This window comes from Lutra lutra, chromosome 5, assembly GCF_902655055.1.
Source record: "Lutra lutra chromosome 5, mLutLut1.2, whole genome shotgun sequence".
NCBI classification, from domain to species: domain Eukaryota; kingdom Metazoa; phylum Chordata; class Mammalia; order Carnivora; family Mustelidae; genus Lutra; species Lutra lutra.
Genome location: NC_062282.1, coordinates 101,217,026 through 101,236,341, shown reverse-complemented (window position 1 = coordinate 101,236,341; position 19,316 = coordinate 101,217,026). Strand labels below are relative to the sequence as shown.

The 19,316-nt window shown below is 40.2% G+C and overlaps 1 protein-coding gene across 7 annotated transcripts in view; it reads right to left on the bottom strand.

Moving 5' to 3' along the window:
- The window catches only part of ARHGEF28 (Rho guanine nucleotide exchange factor 28), a 314,675-nt gene that overhangs the window by 274,239 nt on the left and 21,120 nt on the right, over positions 1-19,316 (bottom strand). Inside the window, exon 1 of one of the 7 annotated variants that reach the window (XM_047729918.1) lies at positions 12,804-12,832. The exons of the other annotated variants lie outside the window; for them this stretch is intronic. The gene's annotated coding sequence lies outside the window, so the exon portion shown is untranslated. Of the gene's footprint in view, positions 1-12,803; positions 12,833-19,316 lie in introns of those variants that run through there. 7 annotated transcript variants of the gene reach the window in all.

The following is a 19,316-nucleotide window of genomic DNA, read 5'->3' as shown; positions in this document are numbered from 1 at the left end:
CCATCAGTTCTCTACAGTTAAGAGTCTGTTTTTTGTTCTGCCTCTCTTTTTTTTCCCCTCTGCTTGTTTCTTAAATTTCACATGTGAATAAAATCATATGACATTTGTCTTTCTCTGATTGACTTCACTTGACTTCTAGCGCATCCATGTCCTTGCAAATGGTAATATTTCATTCTTTTTTTATGGCTGAGTGATATTTCATTATATATATATATATATCTCTTATGTATATATATATATCTTATGTGTATATATATATATATAATATATATAATGGCTGAGTAATATTTCATTACATATAGTATATATACATATGTATACATACTATATATTATATATACATACATATATATGTGTATATGCATATGTGTGTACACACATATGTGTATATGTGTGCACATATATGTACATGTATGTATGTATGTATGCATGCATATGTGTGTATATATACATATGTATATATGTATGTGTATATATACATATGTACATATATACATATGTACATATATACATAAAATATATTTATATATTTTATGTATATATATAAAAATACATATTTTAATTTATATATAAATATATATGTAATATATAAATATATATAAAATATATAAATCAAAATATATAGAATATATTTAATATACATTAAATATATAAATATATATAAATATAAAATATATATAAATATATAAATATATTTTATATATATAATTTAAAATATACCTATCTTTTTTATTTAAATTCAAAATAGTTAACATGTACTATTATTTTCAGGGGTAGAATCCAGTGATTTAATCAGTTGCACAGAACACCCAATGCTCTATACATCGAGTGCCCTCCTTAATGTCCATCACCCAGTTACTCCATCCACCCACCCTCCTCTCCAGCAATCCTCAGTTTGAATCCTAGAGTTAAGATTCTTTTGGTTTGCCTCCCTCTGTTTTCATCTTACTTTATTTTCCCTTTCCCTATGTTCATCTCTTTTGATTCTTAAATTCCAGTTATGAGTGAAATCATATGGTATTTATGTTTCTCTGATTTATGCCACTCAGCACAAAAATCTCCAGTTCTATCCACATCATTGCAAATAGCAAGATTTCATTTCTTTTGATGACTACATAGTATTCAATTGCATATATATATATATATATCTCACATCTTCTTTATCCAGTCATCTGTTGATGGACATCTGGGTTCTTTCCATAGTTTGGCTATTGTGGGTATTACTGCTATCAACATTGGGTTGCTTGTACCTCTTCAGATCACCTAGCAGTGCAATTGTTGAGTCATAAAGTAGTTCTATTTTTAACTTCTTGAGGAACCTACATACTGTTTTCCAGGAATACCACATCTTCTTTATCTAGTCATCAATTGATAGACACTTATGGACACTTGATGGACAATTGATGGACACATCAATTGATGGCCATAATTAGGCTATCGTAGACAATGCTGCTACAAACATTAGGATACATGTATCCCTTTGAATTAGTATTTTGGTATTCCTTGGGTAAATTCTCAGTAGTATGATTGTTGGACTGAAGTACAGATCTATTCTTAACCTTCTGAGGAAACTCCATACTGTTTTCCTGAAGGGGTGTACCAGTTTGCATTCCCACCAACAGCACAAGAGGGTTCCTGTTTCTCCACATCCTTGCCAACTCTTGTTGTTTCTTGTGCTGTTGATTTTAGCCATTCTGACGGGCATAAGGTGATATCTCATTATAGTTTTGATTTCCATTTCCCTGATAAATGATGTTGACCATTTTCTCATGCTTCTGTTGGCCATCTGAATGTCTTCTTCAGAGAAATGTCTGTTCATGTTTCCTGCCCATTTTTTAATTGGATCATTTGTTTTTTGGGTGTTGAGCTTTAGAAGTTCTTTATATATTTTAGATATGTACCCTTTACCAGATATATCATTTGAAAATATCTTCCCTGATTCCTTAGGTTGCCTATTAGTTTTGTTGATTGTTTATGTCACCATACAGAAGGCTTTTATTTTTACATGGTCCCCATAGTTTATTTTTTCTATTGTTTCCCTTGTCTAAGGAGACATATTCAGAAAGAATTCAGTATGGCTGATGTCAAAGAGGTTACTGCCTATGATCTCTTCTGGGATTTTTATGGTTTCTGGTTATACATTTAGGTATTTAACCTATTTTTTAAAATTTTATATACATTATAAGAAAGTGATCCAGTTTCATTCTTTTGTACATAGCTTTCCAGTTTTCCCAATATCATTTATTGAAGATACAGTCTTTTTTCCATTAGATATTCTTTGCTGCTTTGTTGAAGATTATTTGACCCTACAGATGTAGGTCCATTTCTGGGTTTTCTAGTCTGTTCTATTCACCTGTGTGTCTATTTCTGGACTAGTACCATATCATTTTGGTTATTAGGGCTTTGTATATAACTTGAAATCCAGAACTGTGATGCCTCCAGCTCTCTTTTTCAGTGTTGCTTTGGCTATTTGGAGGGACTTATGTGGTTCCATACTAATTTTAGAATTGTTTGTTCTAGCTCTGAAAAATGCTGTTGGTATTTTAATAGGGATTGCATTCTATCTGTAGATTGCTTTGGGTAGTATAAACATTTTAATATTTGTTCTTCAAATCCATGAGCATGGAATGTCTGCATTTCTTTGTGTCCTCTTCAATTTTTTTCATCAGCATTTATAGTTTTCAGAGTACAGATCTTTCACATCTTTACTTAGGTATATTCCTAAGTATCTTATGGTTTGGGATGCAATTGTAAATGGGATTGATTACTTGATTTCTCTTTCAGATGATTCATTATTGGATTTCTGAATATTAATTTTGTATCCTGCAACTTTACTAGACTCATTTATTAGTTCTAGTAGTTTTTTGGTGGAATCTTTCACGTTTCCTATGTGGAGTATCATCTCTAAATAATCAGTTTTACTTCTTCCTTGCTGATTTGGATGCCATTTATTTCTTTTTCCTATCTGACTGCTATGGTTAGGGTATCCAGTATTTGTGAATGAGAGTGGTGAGAGTGTGCATTCCAGTCTTGTTCCTAACCATAGAGGAAAAGCTCTGATTTTCCCCATATATGATGTTATTAACTATGGGATTTTCTTTTTTTTTTTTAAGATTTTATTTTATTTTTTTTTTAAGATTTTATTTATTTATTTGACAGAGAGAGATCACAAGTAGACGGAGAGGCAGGCAGAGAGAGAGAGAGAGAGGGAAGCAGGCTCCCCGCTGAGCAGAGAGCCCGATGCGGGACTCGATCCCAGGACCCCGAGATCATGACCTGAGCCGAAGGCAGCGGCTTAACCCACTGAGCCACCCAGGCGCCCAATAAATAAAATCTTTAAAAAAAAAAAAAAGATCATTCTAAGAAACATACATGAAGCCCTCCGAATGTGCCTGGCATGCACAAGCACTCTAACACCATGATCATAGTGATGGTGGCTACTATTACTGCTATAAATATTATAAATATTACCATGTGATATACCACAGCCTAATGGAAATGAGATACCCCTGCAAAAGATGACTAACCTAGGATATTCATCCCAAGAGCCATTCCCAGGATGGGGAGAAAAAGCCTCTGTCTCAAGAGGTGGGATGAGGTGTGGAGTGATGACAGAGTGAGCAAGGCACAAAGAGAGAGAGGTACTGCTGAAAAGTGAGAAGAGATGCAGCCCTGTTCATTTACTCTGCCTACCACTGCTCCCCATCCCCCAGGGAGAAGGGCCACAAATCTCACGGGCCAGTCCAAAAAAGGCATTTCTGCAGTAACCTGCCAATGAGGGATGCAAGACAGGCTTGCACCAGATAGGAACAGCCTGTAATATCTACAATTTAACTTGTTTAGGGAACATTCAGTTCTGTATTTGATTTAATGAGAAGCTACATTCATGTTCTACTTAATTCTAACAATCATTGATAAATTATGCTGAATTGCTGACTTCTGGGAATACTGTGCTTCACATGTACCGGCAACAGATTTGTAATATTGCCTGGAAATGGCCTATCTCCCTAAGGACTGAATGGGAATTCTCAAAGCAAGAGGTTCCATGCAAGAAACTCCATCCTGTTCTTTCACCCATACAGAGACACCCTCAAAAGAAGATTCACTATTTCAGAGAAAATATGAGTTTTCTGCACGATGCACCTAATTTTCTAAGATGTTATTTTGTGGAACCAGAGGACCTGCCATTATATCAGAATGTGAATATCTACCCAAAGCACCTCTGACTTTGAGTTCACAGGAAATGTATCAAATAAAATCAAAGTATATTCATCTCCCTGAGGACAATCTAACTTTTGATGCATTCGGAAGTATGACCCTGTCCATGAATCCATTTATAAGCATCTGCCCAAGAATAACAAAAACAGTTGAGCAATTAAATGAAATCCCCACTCAGTGACTTTCTTCACTTAACATTTATTGGATAATCAAAATGTGCCTGGGTGCCTGGGTGGCTCAGTCGGTTAAGCATCTGACTTCAGCTCAGGTCATGATCTCACGGTCCTGGGATCAAGCCCTGTGTCAGGCTCCCCGCTGAGCAGGGAGTCTGCTTCTCCCTCTCCCTCCCCCTACCTATCCCTCTCCTTCTTCCTCTCTCCCTGATCATCCTGTCTCTGTCTCTCTTTCTCAAATGAATAAAATCTTAAAAAAAGAAAAGGTGCCAAATACTATACCAGGATGTAGAGAAAAGACATCACCACCTCTTAGAAAACATTCAATGGGAATGAGACAATAAAATGTGTAAGTATATACACAATGTGTCATGCCTTGTAGTAATATCAAATCGGGATGGCAAGCAGACACTGGTTAACAAGAAACGGGCCCAACTGCCAGGTAAGCCCGGATAAGCCCAGATACCATTCTCCCCTTAATTTTCCTGGTAGGAGCCTCCAACCTTAGCTGCACACATGGCCAGTGAAAAGCCATGTACTTTGCAATTCTGTACCCACTCTCACATGGAGCTACTGAACATCTGAAACATGGCCACTCATGCACACTGAAATGCTGTTTTAGATACAGTGGGTTAAATATGTTGGGTTAATTTCATCTGTTTCTTTCCCTTTTTAATAAGGTCCTTAGGGAACTTTCTATTACATATGTGGCTCACATTTTAGAAGAAACCACTAAGCTAAGAACTATCACCCAGCCTTCCCTGAGCTAGGGTGTGGGCATTCCCTGCAGTTTAGGCTACAGAGATGGGAGCAGGAGTTATGCCTACAGTGTCATTCAGGCTCCTCAAAGGAGAAAGTATGGCCTCTCTAACTTCTTTCCCTGTTCCTGGTGGTTGGAAACAGATGAGTGGTAGCGAGCCAGCTACAGTCATGCCAAAGAAAATAATGTCCCACAGATGATGGAGCAGCAAGACAGAAGGAACACAGTTCCTAAGTAACCTTGGAGTGAGCCACCCATCTCTCCAGCTCAGACTTTTACAGAAAAGAAATTCTTCTCTTATTTAAGCCTCTGTTTAAGTCTCTTTAAAGTTACCTTAACTATATTCTAAGCTAAAACAGGAAGGTCTAAGAGGCTTCCTAAAGAGACTGATACCTGGGGCGTCTGGGTGGCTCAGTGGGTTAAGCCGCTGCCTTCGGCTCAGGTCATGATCCCAGGTCCTGGGTTCGAGCCCCACATCAGGCTTTCTGCTCAGCAGGGAGCCTGCTTCCTCCTCTCTCTCTGCCTGCCTCTCTGCCTACTTGTGACTTCTCTCTGTCAAATAAATAAATAAAATCTTTAAAAAAAAAAAAAAAAGAGAGAGAGAGAGACTGATACCTGTAAAGACACCTTCCAGAAGAGGACTTCACCAAGGAAAGGACAATAAGAATCCTGGTCAGAAGGACCAAGAGCAAGAAAGGGGAGCAGGGCTGAAAAGACAAGAGTCAAGGCAAGAGGTACAAGAGTCCGCAGGCAATGCCTGTGAGCTCTCAAAACAAAGCATCAACTTGGAGAGAGGGAGCACTGCGTGAAGGAGAGGCAGCCCTGAAGGGTGCAGCAGGAAAGACTGGGCAAGTACTGGAAAGCCCTGAATGGTAGAGGGTAAACCCGAACTTTTTTCACGTAGGAATGGGTAGCTACTGAAGATCCTACCCAAGGAGGGAACGATTGAACTCTGCTTTTAGATGAATCATTCTGGTGCCGGTGCAGAAAGCGCATTTTTGGGAGACCACATCTAAAGCAGGTAATACAGTAACGATTCAGGTAAAAAAAATAGTAATAATAATAAGATCTAAACTGCAGCAATAGCAGTGAGGAGAGGACGTGACAGTATTAAGGCTATTTAAAAAGTCAAGTCACCCTAAGGAATAAAAAAGGGTAAACACTGAAAGCAGAATCTCCAGCTTCTGGGTTAGAGGAAGGGACCATGCAGGGGGCAGTAGCAAAGGGACAGGCTCAGTCTCAGACACACCAAACGTGAGAGGTCGGCGTTTATGCCAATTCACATCTTTAACAGATGCCCCCTGCCTAATTCTCAACGGTGGTACCAGAATTAAGGATGTAGATGATGTAGATACCCAGGGTGCACAGGGAATGGTAAGTGCCAGCAGGAACGGGGGGTGGTTGTCGATCATAAATCACAGGAACAGAAGACACTGCTTAAATTCTCCAAGCTCTTTTCAGAAAAAAAGGAAGGAAACCAAAGTATACAAGGTATTTATGGGCAAATGGAAAATAAAGAAGAGGGGCGCCTGGGTGGCTCAGTGGGTTAAGCCGCTGCCTTCGGCTCAGGTCATGATCTCAGAGTCCTGGGATCGAGCCCCGCATCGGGCTCTCTGCTCAGCAGGGAGCCTGCTTCCTCCTCTCTCTCTGCCTGCTTCTCTGCCTGCTTGTGATCTCTCTGTCAAATAAATAAATAAAATCTTTAAAAAAAAAAAAAAGAAAATAAAGAAGAATCGAAGGTTTTATAAGAACTGAAAGCATATGTTTTATTCAAAATGGCTCTTAACCTCTGTATTATTTGTTAGTCATAACATACCTCAAATGACTTGGAATATATTCTTTCTAATCCATTATTACATTTTCTGAGGATCACATGAATGTATTACAATTCTAAATTTTGTTCAAAATTAATGAGATTAGAATTCTTAATAATTCCCTTCTCTACTGGAAACCACAGGAGTGTTTTCTGCCAAACTTGCATATTCTTTTTCTCTACTTTCTTTACTTTTTTTTTTTTTTAAGCAAACAACCCGAGAAGAAATTCTGTCACTTTCTAGTTTTGACAAATGCTGGTTACTGGGAGTCCCAGCAACCTAGTTATTTAAGGAAACATGGCCTGGATCAAGTCTCAGCTTCAAAATGCAAAAATCTGGGGCACCTGGGTGGCTCAGTGGGTTAAGCCGCTGCCTTCAGCTCAGGTCATGATCTCGGAGTCCTGGGATCGAGTCCCGCATCCGGCTCTCTGCTCAGCAGGGAGCCTGCTTCCTCCTGTCTCTCTGCTTGCCTCTCTGCCTGCTTGTGATCTCTCTCTGTCAAATAAATAAATAAAATCTTTAAAAAAAAATAAATAAAAATAAACAAAATGCAAAAATCTGACTCCCTTTCTACCTCCTAGAATTGAGAATTAACTGAGATGTTAAAAGGAGCCCTCTAGGGGCACCTGGGTGGCTCAGTGGGTTAAAGCCTCTGCCTTCGGCTCAGGTTGTGATCTCAAGATCCTGGGATCGAGCCCCACATCAGGCTCTCTGCTCAGTGGGGAGCCTGCTTCCCCCCTCTCTCTCTGCCTGCCTCTCTGCGTACTTGTGATCTCTCTATCTCTGTGTCAAATAAATAAATAAAATCTTTAAAAAAAAAAAAAAGGAGCCCTCTATCAACTGTGAAAGGATATATAAATTCTATTTTCTTATGCAGAATGAACTGCAAGATTATTAAAATCTCTTTCTTGGATAGAGCAGCAAGCTAATGGACAGAGAGAAACTATCAGGAATTAACCATGATTTTCACCAAAAGCTTTCCAGGAGAAAAGATCTATGCTATTTGAGTTGGATACAGATTCCCAAGTCCCACCTGCCAGAGATTCTAACTCAAGTGGTCTATGTACACAGGAAGCTATTTCAAAAACTCCCCGGATGGTTCTAATGACCAGACAGATCTGTGATTCTACGTGAACAAGAAAGCAGTGCCCCAGATCATGAAGCCTTTCACAGACACAAACACTGTCATTCGGATAGCTAGAATCTGTGGTTGTCAGTTCATCCCTTCATGCAATATTAAAAGCTCCCAGTTTGCAGTGGACACTGAGCTGGGTGCCGGCAGCCCACTGTCTAGTAGGAGACACAAAAGACCACAAACATGCCAGGGATGACAACATTGAGCGCTCTGGTGGGCAAGATGCAGCTACCTCTTGAGCAGAAGGGAGGGGGGCAGTGGACCCAGACATTAGGACTCATTAAGAACAGAAGTTATGGGGCACCTGGCTGGCTGAGTTGGTAGAGCATGCAATTCTTGATCTTGGGGTTGTAAGGCTAAGCCGCATGTTGGGTATAGAGATTACTTAAAAATAAATTATTTATATGAACATTGGGGAGGGCATGTGCTATGATGAATGCTGTGAATCGTGTAAGACTAAGGATTCACAGAACCGTACCCCTGAAGCAAATAATACATTATGTGTTAATCAAAAAATAGTAATAATAATAGTAATAAATTATTTTTTTCAAGATTTTATTTATTTGACAGAAACCACAAGCAGGCAGAGAGGCAGGCAGAGAGAGAGGGGGAGGCAGGCTCCCCACTGAGCAGAGAGCCCGATGCAGGGCTCGATCCCAGGACCCTGAGATCACGACCCGAGCCGAAGGCAGAGGCTTTAACCCACTGAGCCACCCAGGTGCCCCCAATAAATTATTATTTTTTTTTAAAGATTTTATTTATTTGACAGAGATCGCAAGTAGGCAGAGAGGCAGGCAGAGAGAGAGGAAGGGAAGCAGGCTCCCTGCTGAGCAGAGAGCCCGATGCGGGGCTCGATCCCAGGACCCTGGGACCATGACCTGAGCCGAAGGCAGAGGCTTTAACCCACTGAGCCACCCAGGCGCCCCAATAAATTATTTTTTTTTAAAGAACAGAAGATAGCCAGGTTTTTGCAGAGAGTAGGGGGAGTGAAGTGGAAAGGGATGGTCTGCAGAGGGAAGAGGAGACACAAAGGCAGAGAAGCAAGCATCAAGGTTTGTACATGGAGCTCTCGGGGAGCTGTCTGACAGAACAGAAGGCCAAAGAGGATAACAACAGCCAGCCCATGAAGCATCATGTAGACAGACATCAGGAGGAGCAAGTGACAGATTCTAAGCAGAGAACAGACATGCTCAGGTTGGTATTTCAGTAAATGTGCCCTGAGAGCAGAGTGGCTAGATGGTGGCAGTGGCAGGAGATGAGAGGATGCAGAGAGGGGAAGCCGTTACAGTAATCCAGGGAAATGGTGAAGCCTGAACCATCACAGGGAGCACACCAAGAGGCTATAGGAAGAATTCCATGTCAGCCAACTCAGAGTCCACTAGGTTCCATGCTCATCTACAACCTAGATTCTCACTACCTTTGCAGTAATGCCTGATGGGAAGACACAAGAGCAGCACTTAGAGTGACCCCAGGCAGTGATGACCTAACTCCTCTTCCACAGGGCAGTTGTTTTTAGTAATAATAATCTTTTTGAAAATGCATAATGTGGGGCACCTGGGTGGTTCAGTGGATTAAGCCTCTGCCTTTGGCTCAGGTCGTAATCACAGAGTCCTGGGATTGAGCCCTGTATTGGGTTCTCTGCTCAGCAGGGAGCCTGCTTCCCCCTCTCTCTGCCTGCTTCTCTGCCTACTTGTGATCTCTGTCTGTCAAATAAATACAAAATAAAAAAATCTTAAAAAAAAAAAAAAGAAGAAGAAGAAGAAGATGGGGCGCCTGGGTGGCTCAGTGGGTTAAAGTCTCTGCCTTCGGCTCAGGTCATGATCCCAGGGTCCTGGGATCAAGCCCCGTATCGGGCTCTCTGCTCAGCGGGGAGCCTGCTTCCTCCTCTCTCTCTCTGCCTGCCTCTCTGCCTACTTGTGATCTCTGTCGGTCAAATAAATAAATAAACAAAATCTTTAAAAAAAATAAAATAAAAAATAAAAAAAAGAAGAAAAGAAAATGCATAATAACAAGAAACACCAGGGAAATCTTCCTTTATTGAACTACAAATATATAACCATGCCAGTAAAAATAAAGCAAATGTCAACAAAACTTTTAAATGCCTTCCAAGGATCCAAAGACGTCAACTACTAAACTGTGCTAATTCTAACTTTTTTCCTACATTCATTTTTCAGCTTCAAAACAATCTAAAAAATGGAATTTCAATTTGAAAATTATTCAAGTTCAAGAGTGCAAGTATAACATGTTCACTTATGAAACAGGATTAAATTCCTTCAGTGCTTTACATTTTATCTATTCAGATTTTTTTTAATGTCAGTATAATTAATGCAGTGTTATATTAGTTTCAGGCATACAAAATAGTGATTCGACAATTCTATACATTATGCAGAGCTCAGCACAGTAAGTTTACTCTTTAATCCCCTTTGCCTATTTCACCCATCCCCCACCCACGGACCCTCTGGTAACCATCAGTTTGTTCTCTATATTTAGGAGTTTCCTGTTTTTTTTTTTCCTTTATTCATTTGTTTTGTTTCTTAAATTCCACATATGCATGCAATCACATGGTATTTGTTGGTCTCCTACTGACTCATTTTACTTAGCATTATACCCTCTGGGTTATCCATGTTGTTGTAAATGGCAAGATTTCATTCTTTTTTATGACTGAGTAAGATTCCTCTGTGTGTGTGTGTGTGTGTGTGTGTGTGTGTGTGTGTGTGTGTGTGTGTGTGTGCGCGCGCGCGCACCACATCTTTTTTATCCACCCTTTTACTGAATGACACTTAGGCTGCTCCCATAATATGGTTATTATAAGTAATGCTGCAATAAACATTGGGGATTGTGTATATTTTCAAATTAGTGTTTTCATACTCTAGGTAAATACCTAGTAGTGGAATTAGTGGATAATATGGTAATTCTATTTCTCATTTTTTTTGAGAAACCTCCTTACTGTTTTCCACAATGGCTCCACCAGCTTGCATTCCCACCAACAGTGCACAAAGACGTTCCCTTCTCTCCAGTCACTGCTTTACATTTTAAGCAAACTCCACTTGGTCATGTAATAGGACAGAATTCAAGTATCTCAAGTTTTGTTTCTTGGTCTATACCATCACTGTGCTATCATCGCTTATTTCAAACCCACTGTTTATGTACACTATTAAACAGTACTACAGATATCAGACACACAAACTAAACCTGAAGTTAGTTTGAATGACACCATATCTTTTCTAACCTACTCTCGAGACTTGTACAGCTTGTGTTAGGGACCAACTGAATAAATGGGAGTTGTCCTAATAAACTGAAATTGTATTCAGTATAAAAATTAAAGAGCACGTCATTAAAAGGTGCTAATTTGAAGTTTATATAGATATGGAAATGCAACAGTAACTGTAGCAATTATTTAGAACTTAGACCAACAGAAGAATTTTGGTGGCAAGTAAAATTAACAGCTACTGTTCAGAACCGATAGTGACAGCAAAATCCAGACTGACTAAAACCATTTCTAAAAGTGTTTCCTTGGGGGCGCCTGGGTGGCTCAGTGGGTTAAGCTGCTGCCTTCGGCTCAGGTCATGATCTCAGGTCCTGGGTTCGAGCCCCACATCGGGCTTTCTGCTCAGCAGGGAGCCTGCTTCCTCCTCTCTCTCTGCCTGCCTCTCTGCTTACTTGTGATTTCTCTCTGTCAAATAAATAAATAAAATCTTTAAAAAAAAAATAAATAAAAGTGTTTCCTTTCAGAAAATATGCCCTTATCCTCACTCTGGCACAGTGGAGAAAGGGGGTGACCAGAGCCCACCCTTGGGAAGCCAATGGAAACCGAAGAGGCCCAAGGGGATAGAATCAAGGTCAATGAAAACCAAGTACAAAGTGATCCAGAATACAAAGTAGAGAAATCCAGGGGAGTGCCTAAATGAGCAGTCACCAAGTTCAAAAATTCTTCAAAATGTAAACAGCCTCCTGGAATGCATAAAAAAATGCTGGGAACAGTACAGGTACCGACGTCAGAATTCTGTGCCTAGTCTGCAGCATTTCCTCTAAAAAATGAGAGGTCATAACTGACCAACCAGTGACTTATTAGCCTCTTCATCCTGGAAATATTTAAGATGTCAAGCTATATAAATCAAATCAAACACAGCCAAGTGTCTTACGTAGGTTGTAGTAAGTGTAAAAGAAGAGGCATTTCATGTCACTATCAAGACAAATGTGAAGATACAGAAGCAGGGAGAACTTTCGATCCATTGATTAGAGCATAGTCAATTACATGTGAACAAGATGAATTTCCCCTCCTCACCTATTAGACATACCATGGCAAAGTTAGGAGAGAAAGGAGTCCTACAGACCAGAGATCAATAAGCTGCTGGGCCTAGAAAGCACTGCTTAAATTTTCCTTAGTTTTCCCATCTGTAAAACCAATGGTGAGATTGTTCAAGGAATTAAAACATTCACGGGGCGCCTGGGTGGCTCAGTGGGTTAAGCCGCTGCCTTCGGCTCAGGTCATGATCTCAGGGTCCTGGGATCGAGTCCCGCATCGGGCTCTCTGCTCAGCAGGGAGCCTGCTTCCCTCTCTCTCTCTCTCTCTCTGCCTGCCTCTCTGTCTACTTGTGATCTCTCTCTGTCAAATAAATAAATAAAATCTTAAAAAAAAAAAAAAAAACATTCACAAAGCTGTAAGCACAATGCCAAACAAAGTGAAAGCAATTAATAGTTACCATCTTCATTGTTAATAGCAACTCCAGAATTCCAAACTGAATTACACACCTGACACTCCCTGTAACAGGGCTACAGGAACTGCTCAGATGGTTGGATAAACCGCATAAGCCTCATTTTTCCAATCGCACAACACATTTACACAGGGGCTCTATTTCCTATGGCCTATGGCAATCACAGGCTGATTAGAAGTTCCTATCTTCTGTGGTAGAAACACTATATGCACCACAACTGAGATCTAGGAGTGAGATTTTTTTTAAATATGTTTTAAAAAATATGTGCCTGGGTGGTTCAGTTAGTTAAGCATCTGCCTTCAACTCAGGTCATGATCCTGGGGTGCTGGGATAGAGTCCAGAATCAGGGCACCTGCTCAGCAGGGAATCTGCTTCTCCTTCTACCCCTCCCCTTGCTCATGATCTCTCTCGCTCTCTCCCTCAAATAAATAAAATCTTTTAAAAATAAATAAATAAATAAAATTCAAAAATATGTTCAAGACCCAAATTCTTCCCAGGGAGGCACTATGGGGCTTCCTACTCAGTGTGGAGCCTGTTTCTCCCTCTCCCTCTCCTCCTGCTCATGCTCCTCGCTCTCAAATAAAGAAACTTTTTAAAAAAGAACCTTTATTTAATAAAAGTGGCAGTCGTTTACAAACCACTTAAATGTATATAATCCCACCAACAAATGAGAGAATTACTAACGAAATCTCTTTTGTTGGTAATTTGTTTTTCCTGAAGAGAAGGGCAATGTTCTGTAACAAAATGCTTCACTAATGTTCTTCTTCAAAACGCTTTATACTCTAGCTGAACAATGGAAAGAAAAAAGAAAAAAAAGTGGATTTTGAAGTGGTTTGTTTATTTTTTATTTTCTTTTCAACCTCAAGTACAGAACAAGGGATTCCTACCAGAACATGGCCACTCATTAGCCCCTTGCAGAATCGGCCTCTTTGATACTTTGCTCCCTAATTTGATTTGGCTCCACATTTTTCTTTCATGTTATTAAATACACAAGTATTAAATTATCATAAAGACAGAGGAGCTGGCATGATACCAAATGAACAGTCACTGCTTTTCCACTTGTTTAGTTATAGCATGTAGACCAATGGTAAATCTAGACCATAAATAGCTCTATTTGCAAAATTATCATCATTTAGGGTTTAGAAATTTTAAATGACTCAAAAATATAAAACCAAAGTATTCCCATTTATAACTTCACTTGGCAAACTATCCAGTTTTATCCAGAGTGCTGCTGGCATTATCCTCATTTCATAGATGAGGAAACTAAAAGTACAAAAACACCCGTCCAGTTAGGCTAGCTTTACACCCCAATTCTCATTTAAGACTTGAAGTGGGAACTGCATTTTAAGCTAAAGTCACCTATTGAGACACAAGTTTCTCTAAGTTAGTCCGTTAGGATTTATTCTTTCCTGTAACTGTTCTGCAGTTTTGTCAACCAAAGTAGCAAAGGAAGTTGGATTAAACTGAGTGCAGGACCATCAGACCTCTGTTGGCAGAAGTTCTCTTTGGCACGAGAGAGATCAAAGCTCTGCCTAACTGATAGTTAAATGGCATTCTAACACAAGGGGCATAAAATAATAAGGTTGCTTAACTTCCATATGGGCTTTTCCCATCCTACACACATCTATCATAGCCTGCTCACAGAATCACAAAAGGGGATGGCTGAGAGGACAAGTGAGGACTGATGTCTGAGTACTGCTCTGGGCTTGTGACTAAGCACCTGCCTGATCTCTGCAGATGAGTGCGGAGAAGAACCCAACAGAGAGAGCTGGGTGAGGGGCAGGAGCCCAGGTAGAGGGCCCACTCAGCCCCAGCTCATGTCCACTATGTCACTCTGCACACTATAGTGCTGGTATCCTAGACTTGCCATTTTAGAGCATTAAATTTTTCCTACATAGGCATCTCACATACTACAGTTTTCATATTTAACCCCATTAAGGATACAAGAATGGGACGTTGGTTTGCAAATCAATTGTATTCTTTTTCCCACACAATTTTTTTTATACATGTGGAAAACTAGTTTTTTTTTTTAAAGATTTTATTTATTTATTTGACAGAGAGAGATCACAAGTAGACGGAAAGGCAGGCAGAGAGAGAGAGAGAGGGAAGCAGGCTTCCCGCCGAGCAGAGAGCCCAATGTGGGACTCGATCCCAGGACCCTGAGATCATGACCCAAGCCGAAGGCAGTGGCTTAACCCACTGAGCCACCCAGGTGCCCGGAAAACTAGTTTTTTAAGCACAGTTAAATTCTTATACCAATATCTACAGCAGGACCGTCTCTAATTACACATCAACCCCGACAAGCATGCCTTCATAAAAATCTATAGTCTTCAGGGTGCCTAGGTGGCTCAGTGGGTTAAAGCCTCTGCCTTCAGCTCGGGTCATGATCTCAGGGTCCTGGGATCGAGCCCTGAATCGGGCTCTCTGCTCATCAGGGAGCCTGCTTCCCCGCCATCTCTCTCTACCTGCCTCTCTGCCTACTTGTGATCTCTGTCTGTCAAATAAATAAAATCTTTTAAAAAAAATCTATAATCTTCAAAATTACATGTGATATGCTATAGTTAAATGTCTTTAAATGTCTAGTAATATAAGGCTAAATATAAGGCTAACTACCTACACTATATAATCCTAACAGAAATGTGAAAACTTGTGGAAGAAACCACTGTTTTGTGTTTTTTTAGAGAGACAATGAGATAGTCCCAAGTAGTGGAGCCCAACACGGGGCTTGATCCCATGACCCTGAGACCATGACCTGAGCTGAAACCAAGAGTCAACCGCCTTACTAATTGAGCCACCCAGGTGCTCTGAAACCACTGTCATTTTTATTTAAATGAGTAAATGTACTATAAACTGTACCTGCAATGCAATAAATCTATAGTCAATAAAGATAAGAGATATAATTATCCTACCAAAGAAGGGAAGACTTAGAAACCACTGAATTGAAATCATACAAAAAAAAGGGCAGACTATAAAATAAAAGGTTATAGGTTGTAATTCACTGTTAAAAATTTTACGTTTTATTATAGTAATAAAATGTACATAAACCTAGTTATGATATACCAACAGTTACACTCCCACTCCATATTCAAAGGCAAACACTCCCATGTTCTCAAAACACGATGCATAAGTTACTAAATTAAAACTTCTTGGGGCGCCTGGGTGACTCAGTGGGTTAAGCCTCTGCCTTCAGCTCAGGTCAGGATGTCAGAGTCCTAGGATTGAGCCCCGAATCTCGGGCTCTCTGCTCAGCAGGGAGCCTGCTTCCCCCCTCTCTTTACCTGCCTCTCGGCCTACTTAGGATCTCTGCCTGTCAAATAAATAAATAAAATTAAAAAAAAAAAAAAACTTCTTTGCACACATTCGTGTAATTTCTTAATTTAGGCAACACAGATTTCTGCATTTCTGCCAGAAGGCCAGGAAAGTCTGCTTCATACGGTGGCTAATCCTCCCTTCCAGAGCCCCCAGGTCTAAGCATATGAGAGCACCCACACCTCACCTCTCTCAGCAGCTGCTACACAAGCTGCCCTATGGGGGGTGACCTGTATGTCCTCAGTCAGGGGCTCAAACTTTCCACATCTCTCATATCGCCTTGAACAGTATCTGGCTTTAAGTACATATCTCCTTAGGGGTGCTTGGGGGTGCAGTCAGTTAAGTGTCTGACTCTTGGTTTCCGATCAGGTCTAAATCTCAGGGTCATTAGATCAAGCCCCATATCGGGCTCCATGCTCAGTACACAGTCTGCTTAAGACTTTCTCTCCCACTCTCTCTGTCCCTCCCCACTGCTGTCTTTCTCTAAAATAAATAAATCTCTTTTAAAAGTAGATACATAGGGCACCTGGGTGGCTCAGTTGGTTAAGCAACTGCCTCCGGCTCAGGTCATGATCCCAGAGTCCCAGGATCGAGTCCCACATCAGGCTCCCAGCTCCAAGGGAAGTCCGCTTCTCCCTCTGATCTTCTCGTCTCTCATGTTCTCTCTCAGTGTCTCTCTCTCAAATAAATAAATAAAATCTTAAAAAAAAGAAAAAAGAAAAAGTCTAAAAAATTTAAAAAAAAAATTAAGTAGAAACACAGGGGCGCCTGGGTGGCTCAGTGGGTTAAAGCCTTCAGCTCAGGTCATGATCCCGGGTCCTGGGATCAAGCCCTGCATCAAGCTCTCTGCTCCTCGGGGAGCCTGCTTCCCCCCTCTCTCTCTCTGCCTGCCTCTCTGCATACTTGTGATCTCTGTCTGTCAAATAAACAAAATCTTTAAAAAAAAAAAAAAAAGTAGATACATAAATGGGATGCCTAGGGGCTCAGTCAGTTGGGCATCTGCCTTCGGCTCAAGTCATGATCCCAGGGTCCTGGGACCGAGTCCTGCATTGGGCTCCTTGCTCAGCGGGAAGCCTGTTTCTCCTCTGCCTGCCGCTCTCCCTGCTTGTGCTCACTTGCTCTCTCTCTCTCTCTCTCTGACAGATAAATAAATAAAATCTTTTTTAAAAATCTAGATACATAAATACCTCCTTAATATTTTTTCCTTTATTTTACTTGAAGGGAGCTCACTCTCATTATAAAAGAATATCATGCTTAATTACATATGTATACAAAACAGAAAATGATAAAAGGCATCCAAATTGGTGAGAAACAAGTAAAACTATGATCATTTGTAGAGAACATGAAAATATGTATAAAAACCCTAACGATTCCACAAAAAAACTATGAGAACTGATAAATGAATTCAGCAATGTTGTAGAACAGTAAACCAACCAAATTAATCCATTGCATTTCTATACACTAAAAATGAAGCAACAGAAATAAATTTAGAAAGCAATCCCAGGGGGCGCCCAGGTGGCTCAATGGGTTAAGCCTCTGCCTTTAGCTCAGGTCATGATCTCAGGGTCCTGGGATTGAGCCCTGCATCAGGCTCTCTGCTCAGTGGGGAGTCTGCTTCTCCCTCTCTCTCCGCTTGCCTGTGATCTCTGTCTGTCAAATAAACAAATAAAATCTTTAAAAAAAAGGGGGGGGGGCGCCTGGGTGGCTCAGTGGGTTAAAGCCTCTGCCTTCAGCTCAGGTCGGGACTGCATAACTAAAGCAGTTGCAGGTTTATTTTTCTTACAGCTTTTTTCCCAAAAATGATTTGTAGTTGTGTGTGCAGCACTTTGCCCTGATATGTGTGCTCTACAATAAAAACCAAAGGGTCCTGGGATCGAGCCCCGCATCGGGCTCTCTGCTCAGCAGGGAGCTTGCTTCCTCCTCTCTCTCTCTCTCTCTCTGCCTGCCTCTCTGCCTACTTGTGATCTCTCTCCATGTGTGAAATAAATAAAAAACGTTAAAAAAAAAAAAAGGAAAGAAAGCAATCCCATTTACAACTGCACCAAAAATAATAGAAAACCTGGGATCCAAGACCTGTACTCTGGAAACTATAAAACACAGATCAAAGAAATTGAAGATGACACAAATGAAAATATTCCATGCTCATAGATTGGAAGAATATTGTTAAAATGTCCATCTTACCCCCACCAGAATGTCCATACTACCAAGCAATTTACAGATTTAAAGCAACCTCTACCAAAATACCAACAGCTTTTCTCACAGTACTAGAACCAACAATCCTAAAATTTATAGAGAACCACAAGACTCCAAATAGCCAAAGCAATCTTAAAAAAGAAAAACAAAGCTGGAGGTGTCACAATTCTGGATTCAAGTTATAGTACAAAGCTGCAGTAATCAAAACAGTACGGTACTCACACAAAAACAAGACACATCATTCGATGGAACAGATTGGAAAGCCCAGAAATGGACCCTCAACTCTATGATCAACTAATATTCAACAAAGCAGGAAAGAATATCCAATGGAAACAAGACACTCTCTTCAACAAATAGTGCTGGAAAAACAAGACAGCTACGTGCAAAAGAATTAAACTGGACTACTATCTTACACCATACAAAAAAATAAACCCAAAATGAATAACAGACCTGAAACTATAAATATCCTAGAAGAGAGCATAGGGAAGTTATTTTTCTGACAATGGCCATAGCAACATTTTTCTAGATTTGTCTCCTGAGTCAAGAGAAATAAAATAAGAAATCCACTATTAGGACTACAACAAAATAAGAAGCTACCGAACAGTAAAAGAAACAATAAAAATGAAACACAACCTGTGGAATGGGAGAAGGTTTTGCAAATGACATATCAGATAAAGGGTTAGTATCCAAAATCTATAAAGAACGTATCAAACTCAACACCCAAAAGAGAAGTAATTCAAAAACATAGAGAAGACATGAACAGACATTTTTCCAAAGAAGACATCCAGATGGCCAACAGACACATGAAAAGCTGCTCAACATCACTCATCATCAGGGAAATGCAAATCAAAAATACAACGAGATATCACCCCACACCTGTTAGGATGGCTAAAACCAATCAAACAAGAAACAAGAGTTGGTGAGGATGTGGAGAAAGGAGAACTGTCTGGCACTACTGGTAGGAATGCAAACTGGTGCAGCCACTGTGGAAAAACAGTA